General features: G+C 33.6%; 1 long non-coding RNA gene across 1 annotated transcript in view; it reads right to left on the reverse strand.

The window, feature by feature from the left end:
- LOC107517876 overlaps window positions 1-21,730 on the reverse strand; it is an 89,862-nt gene extending 68,132 nt beyond the window's left edge. Inside the window, exon 1 of the long non-coding RNA XR_001598678.2 lies at window positions 21,637-21,730. This is a non-coding gene — a long non-coding RNA (uncharacterized LOC107517876). The remainder of the gene's footprint in view (window positions 1-21,636) is intronic.
- Window positions 21,731-22,225: the final 495 nt, after the last annotated feature.

Genomic DNA, 22,225 nt, shown 5'->3' on the forward strand with positions numbered 1-22,225 from the left:
TAAGGTCTCCTACAAGCTATAGATCTGGCTCAACAGTCATTGACTCCATCAGACTCTGATGTATGGGGCTTGGTAGTAAGGAGTTAAGGTAGTCTGTCATGTTTTTCTTATTGCGGTTTTTATTCTTGCTTTCTTTTTAAATATGTGTTAGAAACTAGTAAAATGTATAAGAAATTCAGAAGTAAAAGAATAGGAAAAGGAAAAATTAATTGATTAATATTTATCTGTATATATACAGTAAATCCAGATGAGACAGAGACTACCAAGCTACTATAAGAAATATTATAGTTTAGGGTCCAACCACTGAGATTAAGCAAATGTGTACTGATCTTTTTTTTGGCCATTTGCAAAACTATTTCAAACAAATGACTCATAAATCCAGCTTTCTTAAAATAGATAGAAAGATATGGACATTGAATCAAGTTCCTTGCTTTTTGTTGTGTTTTGCTGCTATGTACTAGTATAAACAGTTGCCATGTTTCAAAGAAGGTGTTGATATACTGTGTAGTGGAAATTAAGACCATTTTTTGTGACAGTAATTGTCGTAGTTTCCAAAATAACATCACTATCTCCAACTTCTCTGAGCTTTCTGAAAAGTGATCTGTAATACTGTGATTTATAATAAATATATATTAGGCCTTGAGCTCTTTTCTGGCACAGAGCTCTTAAAACTCGTGGAATTTCCTAAATATTGAGAGCCACAAAATTCCTTTATTATGTTAATAAGGTGACTTTTGGGCCATGCTTAAGGATAGGGGCTAGTTGCCAGGAGAACCAACCAGTGATTAGAGGATTTGAACTTTCAGTCTCACCCCCTGCCCTCTGAGAAGTAGAGAAGCATTGGAGAGAAAGTTCAATCACCAATGGCCAGTGATTTAATAATTTTTCCTGTGTAATGAAACCTCCATAACCCAAAGAGACTGGTTTAGAGAGCTTCCAGGTTGGTGAACACGTGAAGGTTAAAGTGGCTTTCTCGAGGAAGGTGTCAAAGTTCCACATCCTTTCCTCATGCTTTGTCCTATGCATCTTTTCCATCTGGCTATTTCCAAGTTATATCCTTTTATAATAAACTGATAATCTAGTAAATTAAAGACTTCCTCCTAGTTCTGTGAGCCATTCTAGCAAATTAATCGAAGCCAAAGAGGGGGGCGATGGAACCTCCAATCTATAGCCAGTTAGTCAGAAGCATAGGTGACAACCTGGGCTGGCAACTGGCACCTGAAGTGGGGGAGAGGGAAGGGCAGTCGTGTAGGACTGAACCCTTAAACTGTGAAATCTGATGATATCCTGATAAATTGTGTCAGGTTTGAGTTTGAATTATAGGATACCCTACTAGTATCCGAGAATTGCTTGCTTATGTGGGGGAACCACTACCACTCCATGTTGGAATTCAGTGAAAAACATTTTAGATCTTTTACCTGAAAGTGTGACTTCTCTGATTCAGAAAACTAAAAGCCGATAAATTTCTCCATTTGGAGTAAGTTTACATATTGGCCTTAACGGATCCTATCTCCAGGAATATAAAACAAAATAAAATCAGATTGGTGGAAATAAAAACTATACTAAATACTTATGTAGTTTCAATTATCCTTGTGTTTCTACAAACCTAGCATTTTTCCCTTTATTCTTTATTTTTGCTAATTTCAATTTTCAAGAATGCTTTAGACTTAATTTTCATATCCTCCACAGTTTCTAATGTAGGATCTTGCACGTAGGTGTTTAATTATCAGCTGGTGTCAATCAAGTCTTGATGCAAAATATCAATCCATTACCAAAATTATATTCAATTACCCTTTCAATTTAACAGATTTCCATTTATAAAATGCCAAAACGAGAAATGCAATCAATGTTTGACAAATTGTATATCCAAATTTTCTCTATTAGCAATTCTAGAATGTAGCATGGGACAAATCATCAATATTTGTTATTTTTTGTTCAAAAACAATGTCATCTGGAATTATCTTGCATAAATTCTGATTTTGTATAATTTATTGCTTATCCTAACAATATTCATCTTTATCTTAATGTTCTGGCTTTATTTTGCCTATTTATAAATTTCCATGCTATAATGTTGTCTATTGGATAAGTCAAGGAATATATGAATTGGAAATTATTTCAACAATACTAAAGAGTGTGTCTTGTTAAATATATTAAGAAGTTTGCTTATCTTGATATCCATATTATACTTAGCATAATAGAAGGCAATTGATCAACAACTTTAGTTTAAACTAGTGGCTTTAAGAATATATAAGATTTAAGCCTTATAATGGTAAGGAATTGGGGAAGTATTCAAAGAATCATTTTTCCTTTTTTACCCAACTATGACTTAGTGGCTTTGTTGCAGAATTTAATGAATATTACATATGGACAATACATGTAAAAGTTATTTACACCCCACGAATAATTTCACCATTTTGAATTATATTACATATTCTTAGAATAAACTATCTCATCTCCTAATCATTTAGAGAAGTAGAAAGAAGTTATCTATGCTTGGAAGGACTATAACGAGAAAAAAAAAATGGTATGAGTTCCAATGAAGAATAATCTATACCTGAAATTTTGCAAGAATAACACTTCATTGAGGAAAACACTTCCTTTAGCATAATGTCCTTCAGGCTCACCCACAAGCCAGTTATAAGAGGTCAAATAATGTAGGAGTCCACTTATATGAGGAATCTATAATAGCCAAACTTATAAAAACAGTGGGGAGTTGCCAGGGCTGAAGAATTGGAGAAATAAGGAGTTTTTATTCAATGAATATCAAGTTTCCATTATGTTAGATGAATAAGTTATGGAGATCTGCTGAAGAACATATTGCCTATAGTTAATAATATAATATTGTGCGCTTAATTCATTAAGAGGTAGCGCTCATGTTAAATGTTCTTATGAGAGAGAGAGAGAGAGAGAGAGAGAGAGAGAGAGGAGGAAAGTTTGGGAGTTGTTAGATATGTCTAATGTCTTGATTATGGTGTTTGCATATGTCCAAACTCATCAAGTTGCACAGGTTAACTATGTGCAGTTCTTTGTAAATCAATTATATCTCAATAAAGCTGTTTTCTCTTTTAAGAAGAGGAAAGACACTTTCCCTTTTATTGGATTTGTGCTATTTTAAATTCATGCCATTTATCTATTTCATACTATCTTCTCATTTTTAAGAGCAAAAGGACAAAGTCTTCCTGGGTACAAGTCTGCCAGCACTCCATAAGCAGCCATGAGCCTTTACAGTGTGACTGTGTAGTCAAGGAGTGAAACAAAAAAGACAGAGGTCCATCCACCGAACATAAGACATTTTTGGTTGTTTGTTGCACATATGTATCATAAATCTCCCCTTTTATCAGTAACTTAGCCAATATGCAGATACCCTAACATAATGAGTAACTACTGAAAGTCAGACAATATGCTAATAATTCTCACCTAATCTTTCATATCTATTTAGTCTAGCAATTGGCCAATGAGGAGCTGGCATGGAGAACTAAGACAAAGAAACATGATAATAAAAGCAATAATCGTAACCGCAAATCAAGGAGCTTAATATATCTTGGCAGTCGCCTATCTCTTCTTGTTTTCAAAAGTGGTCCATGCCAGTACTAAGCATTCCGCTTGAATCCTTACATCCTTTCTCACAATGCTCTGCCCAATCCTTATCCTTGCTTACTTGTCTTGAGCTCTGCTCTAATCTTCCTCCCCTTAATTCTTCATTGTTTCAACTTCCAACTCCTTCAGAAAACCCCATACATAATAGCTTTAACATAGGATGGACAACCTTTAGCAGCAGTCTCCAACCTTTTTGGTACCAGGGACCGATGCTCCTATGAGACTCTAATGCTTGATGATCTGAGGTGGAGCTGAGGCAGTGATACTAGTGCAGGGGACCACCTGCAAATGCAGATGAATCTCCACTCACTTGCCTACTGCTCACTTCCCACTGTGTGGCATGGTTCCTAACAGGCCACGGACAGGTACTGGTCTGCAGCCTGGGAGGGTAGGGACCCCTTATGTAAGGAAGCCACAGTACAAATTCCAAAGTATGAGTACTGGAGTCTGAAGTGATAACACTTGAAGGCCATAGTATATGTGGGTGTGGTTCCCAAGTACCCTTCCCTTCAAGTTCCTCCGCCATTGTGTGTTAAAGATATCTCACATCTCCCGTGACCTAAAAAGTCTTCACAGTCTCTTAGACTCACACACGCACACACACACACACACACACACACACACACACACACACACATGCATACATCTGTAGGGACTATTTTTGAAGATCTTATAATCAAATTGAGATAAAAACAAAATTTCCCCAGAAGGCACACAAGCCGCTGAGATTTTTTGTGTCACGAAAAAGTCGATAGTCACTTTACATCATTATTCAGGATAGGTTTGTTTTCCCTTTCTATTAATAGCTATCTCCAGATATTGCCCAGATGATGTATTAATGCGTATAAAATAAGCCCATTCAAGTGCCTGCTCTGAAGTCCTGAATTTGACTACTCTAACCCCTCCAGAATGCAAAATAAACTCTGAATGAAAAATAGCTCTTTACTTCCTTTCATTCCATGACAAAATAAAACTAAGTAAACAAGTTTAGCACATAAATTCAACATAAATGTTTGTCTTTAGTTAAAATACATTAGGATCGTAGAATCTATTAATTTGCTTATTTACATTTATTCAATAAACTCATAAATAAAATATTTGATGGTCTATATCCTAATTACATTTCTAGGTTTCTCTAATTAACTTTAGAACATTCTTTGAAGTTCTTGGAACAAGCATGTCAGACTGGTTTATATTCTGACTTTTCTCTGAATGAGTTTCTACCCTTTTCCTACTCCACACTCTAGCAATTTATACTAATTAAAGCCACAATTCCCAGTGTGTAGTCTCCACAGTACCTACATACTCTTTTTTCCTCATCAAAAAAGCCATTGCATCCTATGTGCCCGCATCGTGCCTTGTAGGGTCTGTCAATGTCCTTAAAATGTTCTCTCATTTACTTGGTTTCACGTTTTGTTATTGGATCGTATTTTCAGGATTTATCATAGTGCCTGGAACATATTAGGTGTTCAATATATATTTAATGAATTAATGAGTAAATACAACAAGTTTTGTAAAATTTCCATATTACTGTGAATTTACTCAAAAGTAGAGCCAGAAACATGCAGGTAGTTTATGTCGAAGCGATCCCAGGAATTAAAAATGAGGGAGAAGGGATAGTGAGACAGGTCTGGAAGAAAGGGCAACATAAAGTTGAATTTTTTAGAACCAGTCTGCAAGAAGCATGTAGAATACTTCAGATAATTATCTCTCTGAACTTTCAGGCTGCATTTGCACTTAGGTTGAATGGACTCTTATAGGCTCAACTTTTGAGAAGAGCCTGAGGAAGAAAATTAGAGAAATATGTGGTGAACATTTGAAGAGCAATGCTGTAAATTAATATGGAATTTTTCATCACAGCATCAGTTCAAATTAGAGGTGAGCCAACAGAGGTGACATGGGTTATCAAAAGCATCTGCTACAGTTTCATAAAAATGGTCTTCAGGTAGCCTATGCAGATAATTAATGGCTATGTACCAGGTACTAAACCATCATTTCTATCTTTTCTTTTACTTCCTGAAATGTTATAAAGGAACATGTTTTCACATTAAAATGCAGGTAAATTCAATGTAACATTTATGCAGTCCTTTTAAAAAATCAATTTTACTACACTTTATTGATTGTCTGAATTATTTCCCGTTCAACCAGTTGCGGTGCATTGTAAAAGTGCACAAGCAGAAGTTGAGAAGTTACACATAGCCTGCTTAAATTATCTGGCCTGAACTTAGTTTAAAAAATGCTCTAGAATATCCTATCGTTAGTGTTATTAAGTGGTTCAAATGCCTGTATTAGATTCTTATCAAGTGGTGTCAGCCAATCTGTTATTTAATCATTGCCCAATACTCTTCATAACATTCATAAAATAATAGTGATGTATATTAATTTCTGTTCAGGTTAACCACATCCTTCCTTGCTTAAACAGAAATTTGAAGCTCTACATTCTTTATGTTTTGTTCTACATGAGTAAAATAAACTACATTCTAGAAATCAAGAACTATTGAAATTGGATTAAATTTGTTCTTGGTTCTAATTACATTGATTACTGAAAAATAATATGCATTGAGCTCCTGAAAGAGTATCTTATGCAATGACAGACATATAAACAATGATGGCACAATTGGATCATAACATCCTATGATATCGAAAGAATTCATCTAAACTTCAAGGAATCATCTTTTTTTTTTTTTTTTTTGGTAACCCCAGAACTGTGATTACTTTCTTTGAGCAAGTGATGTTTATTAGTAAGGAAGTGAAATTAGATTCACATCACATGTCTTCCTATAATTTCAGATGTCAACTGTCTCTGGACCAGTTGCATAGACATGACCTAGAAGGTTGTTAGAAATGTAGAAATTTCGGCTGTTTCCCAGATGTCTTCAACCACAATCTAAATTTCTAAAAGATCCTTATGTAATTCATATTCACTTAAAGTTTGAGAAACAGCTCCAGAAGATAGTTTTTTTTTTCTTTTAGATACAGTTTTTTCCATCTTATTTATGGAATTGGAAGTTGATGCTAATGATGTTCTTTGCTTTACACCAATTAGGCCACAGACTCTCTTTCCTTGGCTCACGCATTTGAAAAATGAACCTGTTGGTTAGCTTCCCAACAACTATTTTCAAATTCTTTGCTTCTAACTTTCTTCAGTTATCCTCCATCTTTGACAAGGCCAATGTCTTCATATGCAATGAGAGTATCTCTGGTCCCATGGAGTGAACCATGACTATTTTGAACCGATTTCATTAGTTCATTGTTTTACCTTGTTTTATGCTTGGGCATGTGACAATATTCTAAACAGACTTGTGTTAGTCTTTTCATTGTGTGAATCTTATAGAAGGAATATACAGAGAAGTATAGTTCCAAATAATTCTAAACCAAAGGAAATAGGCAAAAAAACAAGAAAAAGATAAACTAGAATTTAGGGGGATAAAAAAATATTCAACTGTTAAGTACTTATAAGTTTTTCTGTACTATTGTCGTGTATTGCTATTTATTTTCTGTTTATTAGATCTCCAGTATTCTTAAATAAACATACATGGTGTAGACTTGCTCAATGAATCTCCTTTCCCCATTGCCATAACCTGGGGAGATCAGAATAGAGATTTTACCAAAATCACACCTAGTTAATGCCAGAATCATGACTAGAGCCCAAATTTCTTCCCATTTCACTCTTATGCTTCACCCTGCCTCTTGGTCTCAGAATCATCAATATCTACAGGAAACCATCTGATGGTTCACAACACATTTTTCCTTGTGTATTAGTTATATAAAAATGGTGTGTTTAATTTCAGACTCTGGACATTTATGAAGAAACAAACTACACTAATATTCTACAAGTCTTTCCTAACAACAGGATAAAAAATGTCTGTGTCTGATTGTGTACATTTTTGTTTACCAAAGAGATGTTTCCAAAGTTTTTGATGGTTGTAGAATGAATGCAATGATTATATATTTTTCTTCTATTCACTAAGAAAATTGTTGAGTCACTTACAAATTTTTGAAATAACTATACTTTTCAAAACTCTAATAACATGAAATTGTAAAAATCATTATTAACCGAAGTTCAAAAGTCACAATTTGTTTTCAGCAACAAATTAATCTTTCTATTTTGGTGATCTATATAATCTCTAGGTTGAATTATTTGTTCATCATTTTTTATAATTGAATAGTTTTTAATTGCTACTAAAATTAATGCATACATTGTATAATTTCAGATGTCAAATCATAATACTGTATATCCAAATTATTTTCAATTTCTATTTATTGTAATCTTACATTAATTTTATTTCTTATTGGTATATTTATATGTGCAGATTTTTGTCATTGTTATATGACTGATAGCTTTATAATTATTGGCATTTATCCCGTAACAGTTTTAGGAAGTCGGCCTATCTGCAGATTTCTCCTTAATAATATTGAAATTATAAAATATTTTAGGTAGTAGACATTCTAGACCCATGTTATCTCAATGTAGGCATCATCCTAGTTCTAAAAGTTTGGTAGGTGGTTATCCACAATCAGGTTGATTTCAGATTCTATTCTATTTAAATTGTTAGAAAACTACCTGCTTATATGGAGTTAAAGTTTTCTCATAATAACTTCAATGCATTGGATTTAGTTTGGCCCTTTCCAGTAACCCAGAATAAGTACCGTTTTTTCAAAGTGTTGGTTTGTTTTGTTTGCTTTTAATATTAGGCATTAGTTACCATATTGTATATCCTTTTTCTTTTTTCCAGGCCCTAAATGATGATGATGATAATAATATCTGATATTTACTGAGCACTTACCATGGGCCAGGAATAATTCATAGTTTTCACATGCATTAGCTTATTTAATTCTTGCAATAGATGCCCAAAGGTGATATTACTAACCTCACTTACTGTATGAGAAAACTGAGGCTCGGAGAGGTTACATTGCTTTTCGAAAGTAAATTGACCAAGAAACTTCAAGCAAGAAGCACACTTAGGTTTCTCTGACATCAGAGCCAAGTTTTTCCTACTGTGCACTGTACTTTTTACTGTATTTCATGTTTCCATATCCATTTTGATGACATGATTCTTAAACTCAGCATCAGACTCTTTCACTCCCAAGTGCTTCTATTTGTTGAAATTTTTCATACTCTCACTGTATAATTCATGTTTATTATATGAATGTTGCAACTTTAATAAAAGATTCCATTTCAGTAAAACTTTCAGCTTTCCACAGAGAGTTGCTGTTGTAATATATGAATTGCTGAGCCCTGTTTCTCCGCCTAGCTAAAAATGTTTTTAAATTTAGTTATTCTTCTATATTGCACATATTTAAGTACTCCCGTCCTCCCTCAAATGCCAGTTGGTTACTGTGGAGATATACATGTAAACTAGAAAGCAATCAGGACACTAATTGATACAGACAGTCAATTAGTGCTTCAAAGGAGCTGGCTCAGTATTTTACACATAGAGAACAGGGGAGAAAGATTATAGTTTGTTGTGGTGTAATCTCCACTGCTTCATTATAGACCATAGCTATATACGCTATTGGATGGTTTCTACAGAAACTAAGCAAGTTTTTCACTGGTTGCTAACAGGATGGTAGCATCACGGAAACAATGATATTGTGTGATTCGAACCCATTAGATTTCCCTTTCTAAAGTTCCAGGCTGAGCCAATTCCGACTCTGTTCAGGTCAAAAGTCTTCTTAATCTCTGTGTTATGCTGATCAAACCTCAAACTGTCAGGTCAGATTATTTCCATTAGGCCAGTTCTATTTGTGATTAATTAAAATTTCTTCTTGATTGCATACAGTTCTTTTAAATATATAATCCCTTTATTGTGTAGCGAATTGAGAATATGGTCCTAATTTAAAAACAAATACTCATGTGGGCCTCTCAGTATGATGTAAGCCACTAATTTCAGTAAAGTGAAGAAATAAAAAATAAAATATTTTACAATTTTTGCAAGAATAAATGAGTGCAATAACCAAGAGAAAACTATACCTGACTTGTCTATCATTACAGATTATAAGAATTGATTAAAGGGAGAAATGCTTTATATAAATAGAATATATATGCAGAAAGTCCTGACTCCAAATTTTTATCTGGAGGTATTTAGTTCTAGAAAAAAATAATCAAAGGTAAGACCACATGGAAATTTTTAAAAGGTGGCAAACCTTCTTCTCATTAAACCATAGAAATTTGAAAAGCCAGGTTAATTTTCCTGAAGGATATTCTATAATTTAAATGAAGAATTGCACTAAAGTTTCCTTCTCTCTGTGTGTGCAACTATTAAGTACATGATCTTTTATGTCACCTTAATTATGAGGGACAAGCTGCCCTTTTGTTATTTTATTTATTTTCTACCTGCCAAGAAAACATAACAATTTTGAGTGAGTTAAAATCTAGTACACAAATGTCATATTATCAAGAAGTTTGTAAAACATCAACCCTTTCCAAACAGGAACTCGACCTTTCTCACCACCGATGGTGCTCGCAAAAAAATATGTATATAAAGTAAAGCAGTTGAACTAAGCAGTTGAGAAAACTGAAGAGCATTGCTGAGAACAGCAAAGTGGGCCCTGGACCAAATGCTGAGCAACCTTTGAGTCCCTTCGGTGAAGTGCATTGGGGAAGAGAGGAAAAGGGGGAAGGGAAAAGAAAAGAAAGAAGAGAAGAGAAAAGGAAGGGAAGGGAAGGGAAGGGAAGGGAAGGGAAGGGAAGGGGAAAGGCAGGTCAAGGGTAAGACGTGACAGGGAGAGAATAGAAAAGAGAATAGAAAAATAAAGAAAAAGAAGAAAAGAACGACAGGACAGAAAGTAAAAAGAACAAGAAATAGAAAGAAAGAAAGAACAAAGAAGAAAAAGAACAAAGCAGAACGGAAAAAGGAAAAAGTGAAAGAAAAAGTGGAAAAAGAGGGAAAAGAAAGGAAAAAAGAAAAAAGTAAGAAAAGAGGAAAGAGAAAAAAAAGAAGAAAAGAAAGAAAAAGAAGAAAAGAAATAAAAAAGTAAATAGAAAAGAGAAAAAAAAGAACCACCCCCCCCTCCCCTCCCTCCCTCCCCTCCCCTCCCCCCCCTCCCTCCCTCCCCGCCCCTCCCCTCCCGCCCTCCCCCCCGCCCCACCCCCCCCCCAAAAGAAAAGGGCAGGAAGAGGTGGACTAGAAATTCTCAGGGAGGGACTAGCAAACAAAGGAGATTCTCAAGGCCAGAGAAAAGGGGAACTCATGGAAGGCGGGGCAGCTAGGAGGGTTCTGCTGACATGAGCATTAGTGAAGCTCCCGCTTGCAGCTGGTGGCCAGGAGGTCACCTGGTCCTCGGCCCTGCATCCAACCTCGGCTGCTGCCCAGGTGCCGGTCAGTGGTTGAGAGAAAGGGGATTAGAGTATATGAAAAGAATGCACAGTGCATTGGCAAAAAGACATATCATAGAAAACAGTTGGGCATTTTTATTAAATGTCAGGTGCCTCTGAACTGAGCCGAGTGGTCTCACAGTCAAAAAGTAAAGGAACTTTCTTTACTCAAAGCCGTGAGTAATCCTATTTTTGATTACATCATCTGTTCCTAATGGAGCCAAAGAGGGCTCTGCCATGTTAGTTGTGAGATCTTAGGGAAGTTACTTAACCTCTCTGCTTGCATAGTCTCATCTGTAAATTGCATATAACAGTACCCATTTCATAGGACTATTGAGTTGATTGGGTTAGCTGATATTTATGAACCATTTAGAGAAAGTATGGCACATAGCATCATACAAATTCTTACTCAACAAGATTAATTAATATTTTTTTTCATAGAATTAACTTCCTTTTTATTTCTCTATCATTTACATACTTGTGCAAGCAAATATGTTTTCTTACTAGAGCATTACATTTATTTCTATCTTCCAAATTCTTATACAATGGGACTTCCAAGCTGTATCCCACCCATCCTTAAAAAGGAAAATCCTTAAACAGAAAAAAAGTCTAAAACATAAAGTCCTAAGTAATCACACAGCAGACTTCACTCAGCCTGATATGTCTAAAAGGCTAGAAACACTTTTAAAAATGGGAAACTCACTTCATGTCATTTTTTCTTCCAAGTATGAGCTCTTCTATAGTATCTTATTGCTTTTGTTCACTTTCTAATGTCTTCAGGTAGTTTTAAAAAATATTTTGTCTAGTTATTACATCAGTGGGAGGTCTGTCCAACAGGGACTTCTCTGACCTCAGCTGGAAGCAGAGCCTCTACCTTCTATCACAATGTGACGGGTACAAGGGGAAGGAATAGGGTTCCTTCTTTCATGTGGAGCCTTTGTTCAAATGTCTGGGCCCCTTTTTATTAGTTTATATATAAGAATTAGGCATTAAATCTGAGTACAGTTCTAAATGCATGAAAGTGTTTTCAATGGGCTAGAGAACGGTAAGTTACGAGTCAGCTTTGCTTTGGAAACTTCTAAATCTCAGAATCTGGAGGCATTTCTCTGGAGCATTAAGTTTCTTCAGAGGAGAATCATTTAGTTGCCTGCCTGGGGTATCGCTCAGCTACCAATCTTAAGGTTCAGGGATATCCTAATATATGACTCCTTATTTTCTCTCAAATCTTTCTCTGAGTCTAGAAAAACTGAGTCTATAGTGTTGTGAATGAAGTTTCTCTAAAGAAAATACATGGTCCCTCTTAAGGAAAGGTCAGTAGCTATCTCAGTGCACATAGTAAAGGTGCGATCCTGAAGGCCTAATTGCTTTTCATACAGACTTCCAAACAATCCACCTGTTTCCAGGTATTTGCTCTAGCTTTATATTTCCAAGCCCATTATATTTACTATTTCATTTTCTGTGGTTTTGAAGTGAATCAGCAACTGGTATGATTCTTCTGGAAGCATTAATTCTGACTCTCCTTCATTTTGCCAAATCCCTTGCTGATTCCTGGTCTGATTTCCATTTTCACAAATTTGAGAGGAAAAGGATTACAAATTTTGACAAATTATAACAAAAATATCATTTGTGATTTTTATTTCTTCTTTCTTCAACGGTGAATTTTTAAAGAAAAAGGTGGATATATTTTCACCTCTTTTATCAAAATTTGAAATTTTCTAGGATACTTTTAACCAGTAAACTGAAGTACTTTGAAATATCAAATGAGTAAAATCCTAGTCTATCATTATTGACAAATTTTAAAGTGAATTCTAAGATTTTTTTTCATCATGGCAATCTTATCATTTGCAGTATTTATACACTATATTTTCTGGCTTGGGAATATTTAAGGTTAATTTTCACCCACAAACATATACTGGTTATGATTTGTTTAAAGAAAAACATAAAATTAAATGGGAAGAGCAGGCATTATGGACTTCAAAACAATGTATAGTCTTCTTCGACAAGAGGAAAGATGATATAATATAATATAATATAATATAATATAATATAATTAATATAATATTTTATCCCTTAGAAATGCTCATTCCTTACATAAAAGAAAATGGAAAATCTGTACATATTTTCAATCATTGCCAACTTGAAAAAAAATGAAAAAATTTCACATTTAAAAATCTTAATTTGATCTTGTTTTAAAAATCAGATCGGTCATACTGGTTCCATATTTACAGATCAAAACAGTCAGTAAGCATTGAATAAATGTCATCTTTACCCAGAACTTGTGCTTTTCATTTCACCACAGCCCAGCCTCTCCCTACAGAATCTCTGAAACCCAGCCCACCTTAGACATTCCACTATTTGTCTGCTCCTTATAGGGTAAAACCAATATCCAGTGCTAGTTCTATGTTGAACTTCATACTTAGGGTACATTTTCCCAAGAGTAAATGAATCCACAAACATTTCAATATGATTTTATTACTGCAACGACTATTATGCTAGCAATTTGCAAAATATAATGGACAAATAATAAGTATTCTTTAAAATTCTTCCAAGTTATTTGTTAGCTCATCTTAGTGATTTTGTATTTATATTATAAGAGTAAGGCATTTTGTATTTCTATTTATGTTATAAGAGTAATGCCTTTTTTTTCAGGTTTAGTGTCATATCAAAATAATAAAGTTAAATGAAGTTAGAGCATCCCATTTGGTCACCTTAGCTAAGAAAGACTAAAGTACATAAATCAAGCGTGCTCTAGAGAAACACCAAGAATTAACCACAAAGAGAAAAAGAGAAGCAGGTATTTAGATAATGATTAGTCTGATAAGTAGTGTATGTGAATAGAAGTGCTTATGAGGGAAAGGAAAAAGGAGGAGGAGGAGGAAGAGGAGGAGGAGGAGGAGAAGAAGGAGGGGAGAGGTAGGGAGAGAGGAAAGGGAAGAGGAGGAGGAGGAAGAAGGGGAGGGAGAGAGGAGGGGAGGGAGAAGGGGAGGGGAGAGTGGAAGGGGAGGAATGAACAAGTTGTCAGAAGCATTCTAAAGCTGAATAAAACTTCAAATGCTATAGACCTCATCAGTCTGTATCTCATTTTCCCAGCTACATGAGTTTCCTTCTCAGGCTTACCACAAGTCGGACCTGTGATCCATGACATTTGCTGGTTGTTTTGTGATCAGTAAACTGTACCTAAACTAAATATATTACATTAATTGAATAGCATGCAAAAAATGCCTAAGATAGTGTCCAGCACATAGTTGGTATTCAAAAGACAATTCCTTTCTCCACATCTCTAATTTTCTTTATGTCTTCTCAAAGCAGAGTTCACTCTTTGAGCACCATTTGAAAGTTCATTTCAGTTCAACATCCTAGCAGTATGAGGAGGTACTTCAGTTCTGTCCTTTCCTCATTGGGTAATCTGATTCAAGATATAGTACTTAGTGTGTGATACAAGTGTCCTATGAATTTCCTGAATTGAATCCCTGTGTCATTCCTTTTCAAGAGGGGGTAAGAGAATCGGAGTTTTCCATGCTGAAATTTCCCCCCTTGCTCTTTTGTCTTCCTTATCTCTGATTCAGTTCCTAAAATTAGATCTCTCCATCTCCAATTCCAATTATCAAAGGCTTGATTGACTCCAGCAAGAGATAAGTACTTAAAATTCTCTTAAACTATTTAGGGAGCAGTCTACCCAATAAACATTTTCTTCCAGCCCATAAAAGTGTCATCAGTTTTCATTAATATCCAAAAAGCTGAGGCTTTCCAGTATCCTTAAGCTCTTTATATTCATCGATGGCATAAAATTTATGAAGCCAACCTATGTAAAAATGAATGAGTAAATAATACACTTTGGCATTGAATCTTTCATAGTGTCAAACACAATCAGTGTAACTACACCCCTTTTCTCTCTCAGGCTTGTCCATGTGCCCAAATACCCTGTATTTACTCTCATCTACCACTCTGAACTCATCAATTAGAAAATTCAACTAATTTTTAAAAATTAACATCATATATGAGGCTAAAAATCCGAGTAATATCTTGTCTCTGTCTTGCTGGCATTATTGAGTTATAAAATATTGAAACCTCTTATGTCCTTGGGGCCCAAGGCTGAGCAGCACAGGAACACTGTCCCCAAATAAGCTATGTGTCCTGATTCTCCATCTATGAGGCCCTCTCTCCCAACAATACGCACTCAGTTCTCACAGGCCTACTGCCACATGGAATAGTTTTTTCATCTATATGATTAACCTTTTCAAAATGTTCAAATCCCTTCCTTGCCTTAACTGAAACCTTGCTTTCCTTAGAACATGTTAAAATCTTGTTCAATATATGTGCCTCTCAAATGGACAGTGCTTGTTCTCATATACTCCATATACCACAAGGTTCAAACATTTGGAATTAAATATATTTAATTTTTATTTGTGTTAATACAACCAAGATTTTGTTCTAAAGAGCATCTGAAAGTTTTGATCCCAACTTATTGAAATCAAAACTACTCTTTATTTGTTATTACCACCTATTGATTTTCTATCCCCACATGAGCGGCCTTTGACTTTTTACATTTGGGTCATTCTACAATATGCCACTCACAATAACGATATTAAATTTACTTCATCTTTTTACTGAACTGTCTAAAAATCTACAGAGAGCAATTACATTGAGCAAGTTTCTCGAGGCTATTATATAGAGAAGGTTCCTCTATGTACACTATTACCATTTGATTTGGATAATTCTTTGATGGAGGAGATAGTTCTGTGCATTGCAGGAGGTTTAGAAGCATCCCAGTCCTGTAACCACTTGATGCCAGTAGCATTTCTACCCCAAACTTTAGTAAGAACTAACAGAGTCTCAGGACATTGCCAAATGTCCCCCGTGAGTAAAAGTTTTCCCTGATCGAGAACTACTGTCATAAAGGAAACAATAAAAAAAACATAAATTCTTTTCATCATGAGATTTATAAACCTGAACTGACACATTAATTCAGAGTGCAGCTATAGAGAGAAAGAGCAACAGAATATTAAGAAAGAAAATGTAAACACATAAAACCTGGAAATTTGGTCACATTAAAATTTTGAAAATAATAGATGCATTAAAAATTTTTAGAAGTCTCTATTCAAGTCAATGTGTCTTAAACTGAAGAATAAGTTTATTTCATAATTATATGTTCATTTAAGTTATACCTGGAATTACAAATGGATTTGATTTGGTTATTATCATTGTACAGATATTACAATGAAGAAAGAAAAAAGCATAAAACTTTTTAAATAGCTTCAAACATAATAGATTCAAAGAGAAATTAATGTATTCAACTGCAAAAGTAGACTTAAAATGTCATGTGTCTATACACCATTATCTTTTCTTAATATGCCATTTATGCTTTAAAAAGAGCTATTTGTAATAATCTACTTATTTCATGAAAAATAACAATCACAAAATCAAAATTTGAATCCTGATTGAGTGTAGTGTAATTCCATGTACCAAAAAAGAAAAAAAAAAAAAACACCCATAAATGTCAGTTGATGAAGATGAATTGCGATGTCAAAGTAACTAAACTCGTACCAAAAACATAATTTGTTTTTTTCTTATTGTGATAGCTTTTTAAAGAAATAATAGCTACTATACTTGAACTATAAGTTTTACTGTGAAGTTTGAATTTTGGGTTGCCCAAATCGATTTCTCAAATATATTCTTAATATGCAAAACATGTTTGAATTACTTTAAATATCAAATGTTTTGAAGTATATTAGTAATGCCAATTCAGTCTGCAGTTGCTACAGCTTGAGGGTTGTGACTCATTCCTTGGTTTTCAGTTTTCATTGTATAGGAAGATGGATGTGCTCCTGATTGTGTTGGACACACAAGACGACAAAATATCAAGAGAACTGATTTTTTAAAAGTTACTCATATATTATTTTCCTCTCATCACACTTATAAACATGGTGAAAAGTGAACAAGGTATTTTTTAAATTTATAGTTTAATTTACATAGGGCCAAATACAAGAATTCCACATTCACCCCCAAATTATCATATAAATGCTGCTTAGATAATGCTAAATTGGCTAAATACTTTGGTTGTGTTACACACATTCAGTAAAGTATCAGGAAGCTCTTGTATTAAGTTGACAGACTATTTCTGTATAGTTTTGAATTTAGTTTTATTTTTAATTAACCATAAGTGACTCTCCTAATGTTTAAGTGATATTTTAAAAGACAAATAGGTCTTAAAAATGGACTTCCCTTTAAGTTTAGAAGCTAATAGAAATGATTCTGAGTTGAGCAATTCTTGACAGGCAATTAATCCATTACACAGTGAATTCCATTTATACTAAGAAATTTGATTTATCTAAAATTTACTTTTGACTTCATAAAGATATTACTCGAATTAAACTCCCCACAGTCAAAAGTATTCAATGTGAAAGGAAACGTTGCATGGCAGTTTAGAACTTAACTTTTGAATTAAATCTATATTTAAATCTTGTTTCCACCACTTCCTAGCTGTGTACACTTATACAACTTCCATAATCTCCAATATTCTCATTTGTGAGATGGAACATCTGGGGTCACTGAGAGAACTAAAATGAGACAATTTTTAAAAGTGCGTTGCATAGTGACTGGCACAGAGTAAATTATCAATAATTATTTTATTATTACTGCAAATATTTTTTTATAAAATTAATTCAACTTATTTGAGTATTCTTTGAAAATGTAAATGTCTCTATACGCTTTAGGTAACAAAATATTAAGTCACATGCCTTGTGTTTTTTTTTGTTTTTTTTTTTTTTTTGTCCTAATGGAGGTGATGAGAGAAATATCCAAATGACAGTGTTACTGGTGGAGAAAACATATCATCCCACAGAGGCTTTGGATTACAGTTCTTTTTTTTTTTTTTTCTGAAATACCTGATCATTTAGTTTATTTGTTCATTTTGTTTTTATTAATTACTATTGACATGCAATATTACATTAGTTTCAGATGTACAACATAGTGATTAGATACACTCTGTTAAAAAACAAACACTTTTGGAGATTATACCATGAGACTTTACAGTTAAGAGTTCATTTTGAATATCTGAACTTTTTCATTCCATAATCATATTTTTTTTCTATACTCAATGGTCTAGAATTCTGACTTTTTCTTGGTTTCTGATTCAGGAACTTGAGGACATTCAGATATTTTGGATGAGTGAGGAAGAATATTGGTCATTGTATAAGTTGAACTGTAGTTTACATCTTTAATAGGGATATCTTTCTGTCTAAAAGAATGCCTAAACAGACACTAAAAAGAAGTCAGGATCTATGTTTAATAGTTTTAATGTATTGGCTTTATCAATTAATTGGCATTATGGCAACCGTCCCAACTATTGCAATCTGTTTTATCAACAACAAACATCTAGGCTTTTTCTGTCTCATAAAACTCGACTAAAAATTCACCGAAATATAACATATTTTAAGACTCTCATTCTTCACAGAGACCAAAGAAGGCATTTATTTTTCTGCTGTGCTTCCTACCACCCAAAATTGCTTAACAGTGTCAGTGTGCTATTATATTGTTCAACAGACAGCACTATTCCTCACCTGAATTCTAGGACGCAAAAAAGTTTAAATGATATTACTTTTAAAGCTATAAAAAGGAACCCTAAGAAGTAGAATACAAAGTGAATTTATTCTGATGAAGAGTTTATTTTATTGTAACAATTTAAACGAAATTTCAACAATTACAACAGTTTTTTTATCTTAGGATGGTTAGAAAATATTTTTTTCTGACAATTATTAGTTACTTTTCCCTCTGTGCCCTGAATATATTGAATAACATCACACTCTATGTAGCTGTTAGCCCTTTTATGATAATTTAGATTTTCTTTGTCATTTTTCATTGCTAGCTGATTAATACTACCATAAAGGAAGGTTATTAATTTGCATGTATTTATTATATATTCTGCTATGGTATATGAATATCATAAATTCTGAATAGAACTAGTAGCTTTTTTACTGAAACATTTAAAAATATTTTGAAGGAGGTCTTTCTAGATATATAACAATATGTTTATGAAATTAAAGATAATCTTATTTCCAACAATAACTTTATTTCATTTTCTTGTATTATTACATTAGGCTTAACTTCAAAAACAATTTAATTTGTAGAACGGGCTTTATGACAATATTATATAAATTACTATTGATTTGTAGTAGTCTTTACATAATATTTATGCTCTATTCTATTTTTTACATAATTTATTGTTTTTAATTAGAAAGGCCTCTGAGTTTTACCAAATCCCATTTCCATTTCAACTGATGTGAGCATATTAATTCATTTTTATTTGTTCCTGTTTAACAAATTATGCTATGATTGCTAACTTTAGATAATCATTGAAAAACTTGGGAACTTTTGAACAAAAAAATCTTGTTCATTTTTTCATCAAATTTTAGATAACTTGTAATGCTGATTTTGAAAATTTTCATTGATCTTTGGGTTTTTTTAAGTTTTTTTTTTTTAATTTTAAGTTTTGGTATGTGCATGTTTAACTTTTTAACTTAATTTCAAGTGCAAATGGCTTCAAGCTGAGGCAATGTAGCCTGCACCTAATGGAATTTATTGAGGGAAAATTAATATATGACCAATTTAATGTATTTTTTAAATAGATAAATGTTTTATCTCTACATCTTTACATCAAATACTTATTTATTTTTCTTTATCATATACACATAATAGTGCTTATTAATTTTATTATGTGACATTTTCATATTATTTCTTGTTTCATTTTCTATGTAATTCATTAGTACTGAAGGGTATATGTTAAATTTCTCACTACAACTGTATTTTGGAAGAACTTGTATTTTTAGGCTTTTTCTCTATATGAATGCAAGGCTATGGAACTTCATGGAAAATTGTATTATGTATGCTATGTGAATTATATATATTTTTTTGATCTTTAATTCATCTTTTATTAACATTTCATTTTCTTGTATTTTATTTGGAATTTCATGATAATACTCTGATTTCTCCCTATTTTTATTACATTTATTTTATCATATATTCTAAAAGACACCTTTAATGTTTGCACAGCTGGTAGGAATATAATTTTATTGTTTCCCATGTACACAGGCAATTGCGCCAGTACTATTTTTTTTTTTTTTAAATAATCTGTCTACTCAGAGTTTCAAAAGTTTTTCTCTCTCAGGTACTGAGATTCCACATGTGCATTAGGCTTTGTCTGGGTTTTCTGTTTTATTTATATTTGTCTATCCCTAAACCTATACAACATTTTAAAATTAACATAACCTTACAAGTTTTGGAATCTGGGAAATCCAGTGCTTCTCTGTGCTGGCTTACAGATAGATGCGATGTCTTTCCTCCAACGGGGAGATAGGACTTCGTTTGAATCTAGGATGGCCAGAGAAAATCGACTGAATGAAATGCAGATGAAATACAATTCTGCGACTTCAAGATTAGACATAAAAACCTTGCAGCTTCCGACTACGTTTCTTGAAATGCTACCCCGTGGATGGCTCCATCTCAGAACACTGCCATAATAAGAGAAATCCAAGCCATGAGGAGAGGCCTTGAGTGGACACACCAGTAGACAGCCAGAGTTGAGCTTCCAGCCTTTATTCAGGATTAATTGGCAACAATTTCAACAAGCCCTGATGGACCGTCCCACATAGGCAAGATTTCAGATGACTACATCCCTATGAAACATTTAACTGCAACTACATGAGAGAACCCCTAAGCAAAAACCATCCACCTAAGCCCATTCAATCCACAGAATAATGAAAAAATAATGATAAATTTTTCTTTCAAGCCGGTAAACTTGCAGGTGCTTTATTATATATCAATAGATAACCAGAATGCTTGTTTTCATCTCCTAAATTATCTTTCTTATTTTTGATCTTTTTAGTCAATTATTAACTTTAGGATCAACTTCTAATTTTATTTTCAAAAAGTAATAATGTGAGTGGAATTGATGTACAGATTAATCTGGAGAAAATTAGTGTCTTTATGAAATGAATGGAAAAGAAACAAATTGTAAGGCTGTAGGTTTGGGAGAAAGTCAATAAATAAAACTAAAGTAGAATCACACATTTATTTTCCTGTCATGCAAATTCGTTGATGAACCTAATTTTACAACAGGGCTCAAAAGAATATAAAATTTTAGAAACAAATACTATAAAAATTCAAGTGTTTTTAAACATATGAGTTTTTAAAGATTTATGTCTTTAAGAACAAAAATAAAACTCTCCCCACACTCAGAATTTTATAAAATTTAATGCACAAATACAGGTGCATCCCAAAGTGTCAAAATATTATTTTCATATGTTGAGATATTTAATCCATGCCTCTCTTGTTTGCTTCTAAGGCTGAGTGCATTTTGGAATAACTCTGTGTTAGCTACAAATAACAATCTTTTCAAGCCCTAGCAACCAGGCTCTGCTTTAGCAAAGGCCTTTGAAGAGTTTCTTTCATTGCCTTTGCTCCTCCTCCTACACACACTCAGGTCCCTACCATCCCAATTAAAATAAGAGGGAGGGGGAGAGAAAGGGAGGAGGGAAAAAGGAAGGAGTAATGGAAGAAAGGAAGGAAGAAGGAAGGAAGGAAGGAAGGAAGGAAGGAAGGAAGGAAGGAAGGAAGGAAGGAAGGAAGGAAAGAAGGAAAGGAGGGAGGGAGGAAAAACATGTTTAAAATGAGATAGCACAGTGTTTCATAGTTTAAAAGTACATGAAAGCCAAATGTGCACTTACCTGCTTAACATGCAAATTTTGGGATATAATCCTTCAGCAAACAACAGGTTTATTGATTATAAAGATTCCAGCAGAGCTTTCTTGCCAATGTCTGCTGTTTTTGTGAAGAAAAAGAAAAAAAAGTGATTTGGAAGTGAGCCACCTTTATTTTAAGTTCCCCAGTCAACATGTTGCCACAGCAACCAAAGTTCTTGCAATCCGAGGAAAAGACAGATGTCTTTGCTTCAACAAGGATGCAAAGCTTAGAGAAGGAAAAAAGCAAAAAAAGAAAAAAAGAAAGAAAAAGAAAAAGAAAAGAAAAGAAAAGAAAGAAATTCATCGTTTCGTTATTCGAAGTGTGAATTGTTCTGAGTTGGCTTTGAGCCATAGTTCTTATCCACGGGATCCTTTAACATGTATTCAATCCCCTCAATATTGCAATACTTAATTTCCATTAATTAAATAATTATATCTAACACTACCTCATGATTCAGTTGAATCCATTCATTGTCAAAAAGAGTCTTTATTCAATTTAAAGTAGTTTATATTATTATGCAGTGCATTGTCCAAGATGATGCTTAACTTTACTTAATAGGAGTGGTTGTGTCCA

Source organism: Rousettus aegyptiacus, unplaced genomic scaffold (assembly GCF_014176215.1).
Source record: "Rousettus aegyptiacus isolate mRouAeg1 unplaced genomic scaffold, mRouAeg1.p scaffold_m13_p_11, whole genome shotgun sequence".
Lineage (NCBI taxonomy): Eukaryota > Metazoa > Chordata > Mammalia > Chiroptera > Pteropodidae > Rousettus > Rousettus aegyptiacus.